We start from the raw sequence: 9720 nt of genomic DNA on the forward strand, positions 1-9720 counted from the left end.
ATCTTGATTTGTTTTGCATTGAACTCTATGCAATTTTTTTTTTTTTTTTTTTTTTTTTTTTTTGGGGGGGGGGGGGGGGGGCTATTTTATGACTTTCGGGGGCTCTTTTGGGCATTTCTGAGGCTAATTTGCCCAAGCCCCTGTGTATTTTTTCCCTCGTTTCGAGTTGGAGATGTCATGAGAAGTGGGTCTGAGAGTGGGAGACTAGTGCTTAAGGGGCAAGTTAATGAGTGTTGGACTGTGATTTGGATCTGGCCCCCTGAATGTGACAGTGCTAAGTGAATGATGAGTTTGACAGTGATGGCCAAAACATGGATGGTAATTATCATAAGTTAGGTGGGAGAAATTCCAGGATTTTCTGGGCAACATGACACTTTTGGTAATTAATTACTCTCCTTTGTCAATCTCTGCACATGCAGTGAGTAATGAGAGTGACAGTGATGATGATGACAACATGGGTCGTGTTTAGGATAATTAAAGAGATGGGGAATCCTGGATTTTATGGACCCATAATATGGTCCCTTTTTCTGATTTATCTCCTACTCTTATCATGTGTGTATTACCAATCAAACAGAGCTACATGTTAAAGCCCCACTGCACTACTTATAGCTACTTGCGCCCTCTATATAGCAAAAAATGCCTAATTGGTGCCTGTTGGTCCCCAATTATCCCTTTTTCTTATGTTAATTGAGAGCTGATTTGATGAGATAATCATGTGTCTGTGACCTTGCAGGGAGGTCTAATCCCCCTGGCCAAACTAGTGCAGATGGGCTTTAAGTTTGTTTTGGGGATATTTATGATCAAGGGGTTATCTTGTTCTGATATGAAAGCACTGAGCGGTCAATTCTTTTTTTGAATTGATTGACAATTGACCAAACTGGGAATCGTAGAAGCAATGGAGATGTGAACAACTGTACATTATTTATGGTTTACACTCTAATGCTGGAGTTTGCTATCTGAAGTAAACTTTTAAATGAGTTTGTACAGCCCATGTTTGGTATCGACAACCCACTTGCTGGCCTACAAGTGTACATGTACAATGTACTTTGTAAACTGCATGCCTTCAAACTCAAAGGATCACTGAGAATTTACTCCATTGTATGACTTTCACACTTAAGGGTCCAATAAAATGAAATACTATTAAGGGCTTATTAACACCATACAACTACTAATTACCCTCAGCTACATGCTACTTTACACCTTCAGAATATGTGCCATTCTCAAGTTTATTCACAATAAGACATCAGATAATAGCTTCGCTAATCCCATCAAATCTCATCTAATCCTCTTATTGTGTCTTTATTCATAATGGTTTTATTGTGTCATCCATCGTAATTTACTTACAATAGAAAGTGGTCAATAACACTCTATAATGTACACTTAAGTGGTCTACTCAGTAAAGAGATTTTAAGTTGTGCATTTTTGTTGCGCTATTGTTTCTAAATGTAGGTACAGGCAACAAAAGAGAAATTATCTGGGCCATTAACCAACAACAGAAAGAAGTGAAAGTTATTAGGTAGTTATCTTTTTAATGGTTGGCTGTATGCAAGTATCGGATATATACCAGTATCTATTCTGTGCACTGTAGAAAGTAGGCGGAGAAAGCTGTTTTAGCTTTTCTAAGAAAAGCTGTTATTTATGACAATATGTTGGCACTATTATTTATGGCCTGGGCTGTTGAAGGAGCTTCAGTTAAAATTTACAAACTGGGAAATAAATGTATTTTCTGCAGGTACCTTTATGAAAAATCTGACTTCATACAGGAGTCCAATATATATTTACATGTATAAGCTTCCAATTCTTAATGCATTATTTCAGTTCAAGACGGTGGCTTTTTAGCCAATCAGCGCTCATATATTTGTATATTGTTCCTTTTAGTTTCCGTTTATATTGATCAATTTCGGCTTTCTGTTTCATTCTTGCGTTTTACTCTGATGAGTGCAAGTCAAAAAGCTTTAGTTATGGCTCTCTTCAACACTATTCTCTGATTTTGTAGTACTAATCATCTTTTCATTTATTAGAATATCAATTTATGGGCTATAAATGCTTGAAAAAAATTTAATTTTCCTTGCACTCTTATGGGGCTCAAAAAGGATTTGAACGAAATGATATTGATATGAAATAACGGCCAATATGACTCCCTGAAACTATTTCCAAATTCTCATTACAGTTTGGGAGCTCAGACATAAAATATCTGGATGTGATGAGGACAGTAGGGATGGGCTAATTTGGCCAACAATCTTTATTTCGTGAGGATGCAAATCTTAAATCTTGAGCCACATGCTTGGAAATAGGGCCATCATCAGCTCATTGTCTGCCAGATGATTAAAAGGAATTTCAGCCATGGATTTTCCCGCAAATGATGATCATAATTTAATTTACTGTCTGTGAAAAGAGAGAGAGAGAGAGAGAGAGAGAGAGAGAGAGAGAGAGAGAGGGGGGAGATGGTTAAAGCTGAGGAGGGAAAGAGAGAGGGACAGAGAAATTATTAATATTATTATTACAGGCATTTCTGTAGCGCCGTCTATCTAGAAATTCTATTCTGAGGCGCACTAATTGTTACCCCGGCTGTAGCCTATAGCTGTCTTTACAGCGCTCTAGCATTTCAGGGAATTAATTCCTGCCAGGTACCTATTAACCTCACCTGGGTCGAGTGTGACAAATGAGGATTAATGCCTTGTCGAAGGACATTAGTGCTGTATCAGGGATCGAACCAAGACCTTTGAATTTCAAGTCGAGTGCTTAAACCACTCAACTAAGACACTTCAGAAAGAGAGAGAGAGAGAGAGGAAAGCGAGGGAGAGAGAGAAAGAGGAGGTAGTAGCCCCCTGACTTGTAGTACGCAGTTCAGTAATGAGTTCTAGGCACCTCATTTGAATTTGCTGAGGTTTTTTTTTAACAGTTTGCTGGCCTCATTCTAGGAAAACCTTTGATTAAACTGAGAAAATGCTTTATCTTAAATCTTCAGAGGTTGTGCCATGTACACACATGATAGAAATACATGCCAAATGCCTTTGAATTCGATTATGATCTCTGTTTTGGGAAAAGACAGGAAATAAACAAAAATCTGCATTAATTTGGAGACCTGCACCATATTTTGAACCACATGTAATTAGCCTTACTTGGGCCTGCAACCTAAAGATTTGAGGTCTTAATTATTTCATCCTTTGAACAACCCACAAATATTCAATTGAACACCTTGCCAAGATTTCAGTTTTGGGGGCAAGATAACACCTGGTTTGTTTTAAACCACTGACTTCTTAAACAAGACCTGTGTGAGGAAACTTGATGTTGGGTCCTGTGTTGAAGTAAGGCGCTTGGTTAGTGTAAGAAATCAACCACTAATAATTTGCCGTTCTTGTATAGCGCATATATCTCATTATGGTGTAACGTCTCTAAGCGCCTCCAAAGGGCTTTGGATATTATTTCCCTGGCTTTAACTCTGGCAAATGTATCACTTGGTGCATTTAAGGAATAAATCATACCAGGTTCCTCACTTCCTGCACCTGGGTTGAGTGTGGCAAATGTAGATTAATGTCAAAGGACATTGGTGCCTTGGCAGGATTTGAAGCTCGTACCTTGTGGTTCACAGTCCTGAGTCTTATCCACTAGACCACAGCACCTCTACATTTATTTATGTCGTAGAACCTTCATGTAAATGTATTTAGTAATTTTGGGGAGTATGGAAGGTAAGGGTTAAAGGCGGCAAACTCTTGGCATGTAGCTGTATGTTTCTGCTGATCCTAGTGGGACGCCTGCATAATTAAACTTTGGAGGGGTTATAGCGTGACAGATTCAAGGTGTTCTGTCGTGTGGAGAGCAAACAAGAGTATAATTTGCTCATGTCCAATTATTCAAAAGGAAGTCAGCCCCCACCAAGTGGGTTAATAAAGGCTTCACACCTGGTCAGGTATAAATGGGGTTTTTAGCAAAAATTCCCCTCCCTCTGTTTGTATATAGGGAGTCACCAGATGTTCCATTTGCCAAATTTGTCATTGGCATTTATTAGATGACAGTCAAACTTGGTGTTTGTGACCACCTGTACAGAAAGACCTCTGGTCTCTGAGAATCACATTTTCTTGTTTCTTTTCAAGCAATGCACCTAATTGAAGCATGAATCCCGTATTGAAACAAACCTGCCCATAAAACCGCATGTACAGGAATAGTTGATCTTCATTTCAGAGTCACTGAATCCTGTGTATAAAGACTGTTCAAGGGAAACAAGAAATGTGGTCTTTATAGACAGGTGGTCTCAATGTGCAGGTTCCTTTAGCATGTGTGTATCAATTTGAAACCAGTTTCAAGGGAAACAAAAAAGATTGGTCTTTATTGACATGCAGTGTTTCTATACTGGTTGTAACTAAATTCACTGTTTTCTTTTTACTTCTCCTTTCCTTTTTCTTCTGCATTTTAGCCAGCTTAAGTTAGACCTTATGAATAGGATGACTGAAATGTCAGATTTCGACATCAAATTTGCACGTTGGCACCAGTAAATATCATGTTGTGTACCATGGCAAGAAACTTGCCCGCAGCTATGCTTAAAAGCCTTTTGTAGAAAGTCACAGGCAGAGGAGTTTGCGTTGTTTGTCATCTTAATGGCAGTATCAATTGACTTTAAATTGGACATTACGTTTGAAGCACCACTGGCATTGTGTTGAAGATACCTGCATTATCTTTGATAATTATGGGTCAGTGGTGAACCTCGTTAGCAATGATATCGAGTATCGTCATGGTGATAATTCAATTAGTTGGGTGGCCTACGTGCAGCTGGCCGTGCTGTGAATATATTGATCAAAGGGTTTGTAGTCGCTGTTGTGTGTTCTGTGCCAAAGGTATTGATCCTCTGCAATTCAAAATTATTGGATTGTTGCGAAGAAGTCATTTTGCTGTACTATTGTGTTACATACATGTACGTCAAAGACCACATCCAAACGTTCAGGATACTTGAACATCTGATGATTGTATCAAGACAAAACAACAAAACAATAAATGATGTTGTTTTTGTTAAATTAAAGCCTATCCTCACTAGTTTGGCCAGCAGGGATTAGACCTCTGTGCATAGTCACTGACAGGGGGTTATCTCATCAACTCAGCTCTCAATTAACATTAAAAAAAGGGGATCATGGGGAACCAACGGTCACTGATTAGGCATTGTTTGCTATATAGAGGGCACAAGTAGCTATAAGTAGTGCAGTGGGGCTTTGATATAATTTGATAATAATTGATAAAATGTTGACATGTACATGGACCTCACACTTGCCCCTTTACAGTAAACATAGTCTGTAGCTACATGTTAGCTTTATAATGGCAGGAGCCAAGCGCTCCTCGACTTTCTCATGCTTGAGATTTCCGTATCTTGGCAGGTTGTTCAAACCGTTTTCTAGGTGTGGCTTGTATACCTTGTCTGCATGTGGTTAGGGATTCTGGCATACATGCATGAAATATAACCGGTGGATAATTCATGTTGGTTATGTTTTTTTTTGTTCGTGATATGAAAACTGTACTGTCATGTTGTTCAAACATTGGGAGATGGATGGCACAGGCAGGTAGAGAATTGTATATTAAGTGAACCTGTCAGAGCTGTGGTTGGTAAAAAAAACACCTAACAAATCACTGACAAATCATTGATAAGCCTCCCCAAAATACAATAAATAAAGTAGAAAATAAACATACAAAAATGTTTAACTACTGTACTATTGCCTTTAGCGTTTTCATGAACAATGAATCCGTGCTGTAATATTTAAACTGATTCGTTGGTTCATAATAACGCCAATAAAATGAAAACAAGTCATTGTCATATTTTCTGGTACCTTTTTGGGGTCTAAAATCTATAGTCTTTTTCACATTGTTATGATATCTCCATTCACATCGTTATCAATTACGGTGTGTATGTCGAATTATGGAACCGACACTTATTCATCATATAATGCTTAACAATTTAGTTAACATTGCGAATTATCAATGGTAGATGAAGATATACCTTTGTGGTTTTCAATTAGATTGCCCTGTTATCCATATTTCAAACACCTTTTTTTTTCAAATTGAGAAACTGACATTTTTAAGTTGTCTTTGGTAAAGTTGTCGACACAATTTGTTGATATTTGTAACATTTCCTTGTTGAATGGTTTAGAAAACTATCTATAGTAGATGTAGATGTTCCATTGTAAAATATGCAACTATTCACGTTGTAATATCAACAATTCTTTTCAAATCTCAAAATTAAGAGCGCGATTCACCTCTGGTAAAACTATGACACTAAACTTTGTATATAATATGATAAGAAGGTGATCTATGGTAGATGTAGACATACTGATACAGCACTCAAATTATCCTCCTTTTCACATTGTAATAAGTATAATCAGGGGATGAATATAGCTACAGTCAAACCTGCTTTAGTGACCACCTGTCTACAAAGGCCACATTATTGGTTCCCTTTGAAAATGGTTTCTCATTGAAACATGTACTAAAGGAATTTGTCTACAAAGACCACTTTTGTGTTTACCCTTGGGCAGTCGCTATTGACAGGTTTGACTGTGTTAAGGTTGAAAATATTTCCATACATTCTGTATACTTTTATCATCCATTCTCAAATGTACATCTGCACACATCTCATAAGGCCAATGCATGGGAGCTGTAGACAGAACTGTATGAAGCTCTGTATTATCAGTACGCCAATGTACACCATGTAGAGAGCTGTGTAGGTGAAATTGATGAGGTCATACTTGGATAATGTATGTGGGGGAGGCATGCAAGGTTGTGGATATCCATCAGTGGTTAGAAGGGGAGAGAGTGGAGGAATACTGCTGGTGGCTCCCACATGTTGGATCTATGTGTATGGAATGTGAGGGAGGAGGAGGGAGAGGAAGGGGGAATGAGAAAGAGAGAGAGAAAGAGAGAGTGGAAGAAGAGAGAAGGGATAGACAGTGAGACGGGGAGGGAAAGAAAGAAAGAGAAAGAGGGAAAGGAAGATGGACGGAAGAAGAGAAATGTACATAATGAGAAGGAAAGAGATGTTATTTATTGAGATGGATAAAAACAAAAAGAGAGCAAGATAGATATAGGATCTGTTTTTAAGAGACAGTAGCAGGAGATTAAGAGAGAGAGAGAGAGAGGAAGAGAGAGAGATGCCTTTGTGTACTCTATGAGAGTAAGAGATGAAATTATTTATAGAGGATGAAAATGAATTGATCCAGAGTAGAGACAGGAGAAAGTAATATTGCGTGATGGCTAGAGGATGAAGCGAGCGACTAGAGAGAGAGAGTGGCCTCCATGGAGATAATATGAGATGACTCATCTCAAACAAAGATGGAGGCCGGTTCACTAGTCTTTGCTGAGACTCTAGATTTATACTGCCTTGAAGCATAGACATCATTCACATTCCTCCAATCTTTAATTTCAACATTATTTATCAATGTTTTGATATACCATTTTTTCTACTTAAATCATGGAAAATATCATTGCAGTTGCAGATATAATTGAAAGAATGTCACATTTCTGTTTTTGTTTTTTAACAGTGATTTGATTGTATATCATTGAATGGCAACAGATAATGTTTCAGTGAAAAGGTAGAAGGATAAATACAATGTTTCACTTAATGAATGAAAATAATGTCTGAAGTGATGATACTGTTGATATCACTACAAAATTACCCAGACATCCAGTAGGTATTTTACAAATAGGATTAATTACTGTTGTCAGAAAAGATTTCATGAGAGCCACGCAAACGCAATGCCTCACTTACATGTACATGTATACATACACAAGATAATGAAGTAGAGTAGATTAGAATACCATCGCATAGGTGTATACACTGTATATAAGCATAACATGAGATGAGCGCACTAATAAATACCTGTGTATGCGTATGTGAGCCGCACTAAATTCTCATTATGCATGCAAATGACGATGCAGAGCCCCTTGCGCCAGTGTGCGAAATGCATATAATGCCTTTGTGTATCAGAGCAATCACAATACTGATACTGTGTGGATGGTGAGAGAGAGAGAGAGCGAGAGAGAGAGAGAGAGAGAGAGAGAGAGAGAGAGAGAGAATGAGATGAAGACGTGCAGAGATCGTATTATGATTGTGTGATGATGGTAGTGGTGCTGGAGGGGGAAGGGGGGGGGGGGGATCGGGAGAGTGTTTGATGATGTTGGTGGTGATGGTAACTTTGCTGGTTGGGGGGGGGTCAGGGGATGAGGAGAATGTTCTATGTGTTTGAGAGATGGTTAGGGTAGGGAGGATAGGGGGTGATGATGGTAATTTTGGTGTTGTGTGTGGGTAGGGAGGGGGCAGATGATGATGGTCATAGAAGGGGTGAGGATGGTGGTGGTGGTGATGGTAACTGCTAGTGGGGGGGGGGGGGTTAGGGGATGATGAGAATGTTCTATGTGTTTGAGAGATGGTAAGGGTAGGGAGGATAGGGGGTGATGATGGTAATGTTGGTGTGTGGGTGGGAGGAGGGGAGGCGGCAAATGATGATGGTCGTGGCGGGGGGGGGGGGGGGGGGGAGGGGTGCTGGTAGTGGTGAGTGTGTGTGTTGGGAGAGATGATGGTGAGAGAAGTGGTGTTGGTAGGAACAGAGTGTGTGTGGGTGGGGAGGGGGCAGATGATGATGGTCATGGAGGTGCTAGGGATGATGATGGTGGTGGTGAGTGTGTGTGTGTGGGGGGGGGAGGGGTGATGATGAGAGAATTAGTGTCGCTAGGAGAAGAGGATGAAAAGATGATTCATACTCCGTGATTAATCCGTCGGTGTTGCTCTTCTCACAGTTAAAATCAATATTCTCATTTGATGAAGAGGTCGCTTATTGCAAGGCCCTCACGATGATGAAACAAGTTGTTGACTCTTCGTGCGGTATCAAATCCAATTCATCATCGTACCAGGAAAAACAAACGAGGTATCCATGATAATGAAACAGTGTATTGACTTTTATTCAGTTCTCTATTCCTTTCCACAAGAAAAAATAAAGTATTAAAAATAGAGATCAATTGCATCTCCTGAAGTGATATTGCCTGTCATATTCTTCTCTTGCGTGTCTTTTTTTGTTAAAATGGCAGGGAGATACTAGCAGGACAAACCTGTTTTAATTACATTGTAGAGTATTAAATGTCATCCCTCAAATATAAATATGGTTAATTGATGTACAGTACATTTCACCTTTTGCTGTTATTGCAGTTTGGTGTCTTTAGTAAAATTAACATTTGAAGACATGTAGGATATGTTTTTATGTTTAGTTTCAAGATATAAACTTGGGTGTTTGATGCAAAATTACCAAACCCAGTGATTTGTACCTGTTTATACCCCTACACACGTACACTATTTATAATAATGACTTTTAAAAACATGCACTTTCTATTCTACGATTGCCGTGAACTATGATTTTATATCTTCCGTTCAAAACGAAATTTTGCAATGACTTTATCAAATTGTCAGTGTAAAATGATCGGCAGGATTGTATTTCATACACAATGATTCACTCGAAAATTTTCATTTTTTTTTTCCTTCTTTCAACGATACCTGTTTACACAACAAGTGGAGAACAAATCTGGAATGTATACCTATGTATTAAATATGATACCTCTCATAGGAACTTAGAAAGATAAGATCTTATTTATAGGTTTATTGTCCATCATACATTCATTGGTGTCTCTGTTTTGGTTTGATATTTAAACTGATGGTCTGAAACCTGAACCTGAATAAATTTAAATATTTATATTTTG

This window comes from Strongylocentrotus purpuratus, unplaced genomic scaffold (genome assembly GCF_000002235.5).
Source record: "Strongylocentrotus purpuratus isolate Spur 01 unplaced genomic scaffold, Spur_5.0 spur5_contig_816, whole genome shotgun sequence".
NCBI lineage: Eukaryota > Metazoa > Echinodermata > Echinoidea > Camarodonta > Strongylocentrotidae > Strongylocentrotus > Strongylocentrotus purpuratus.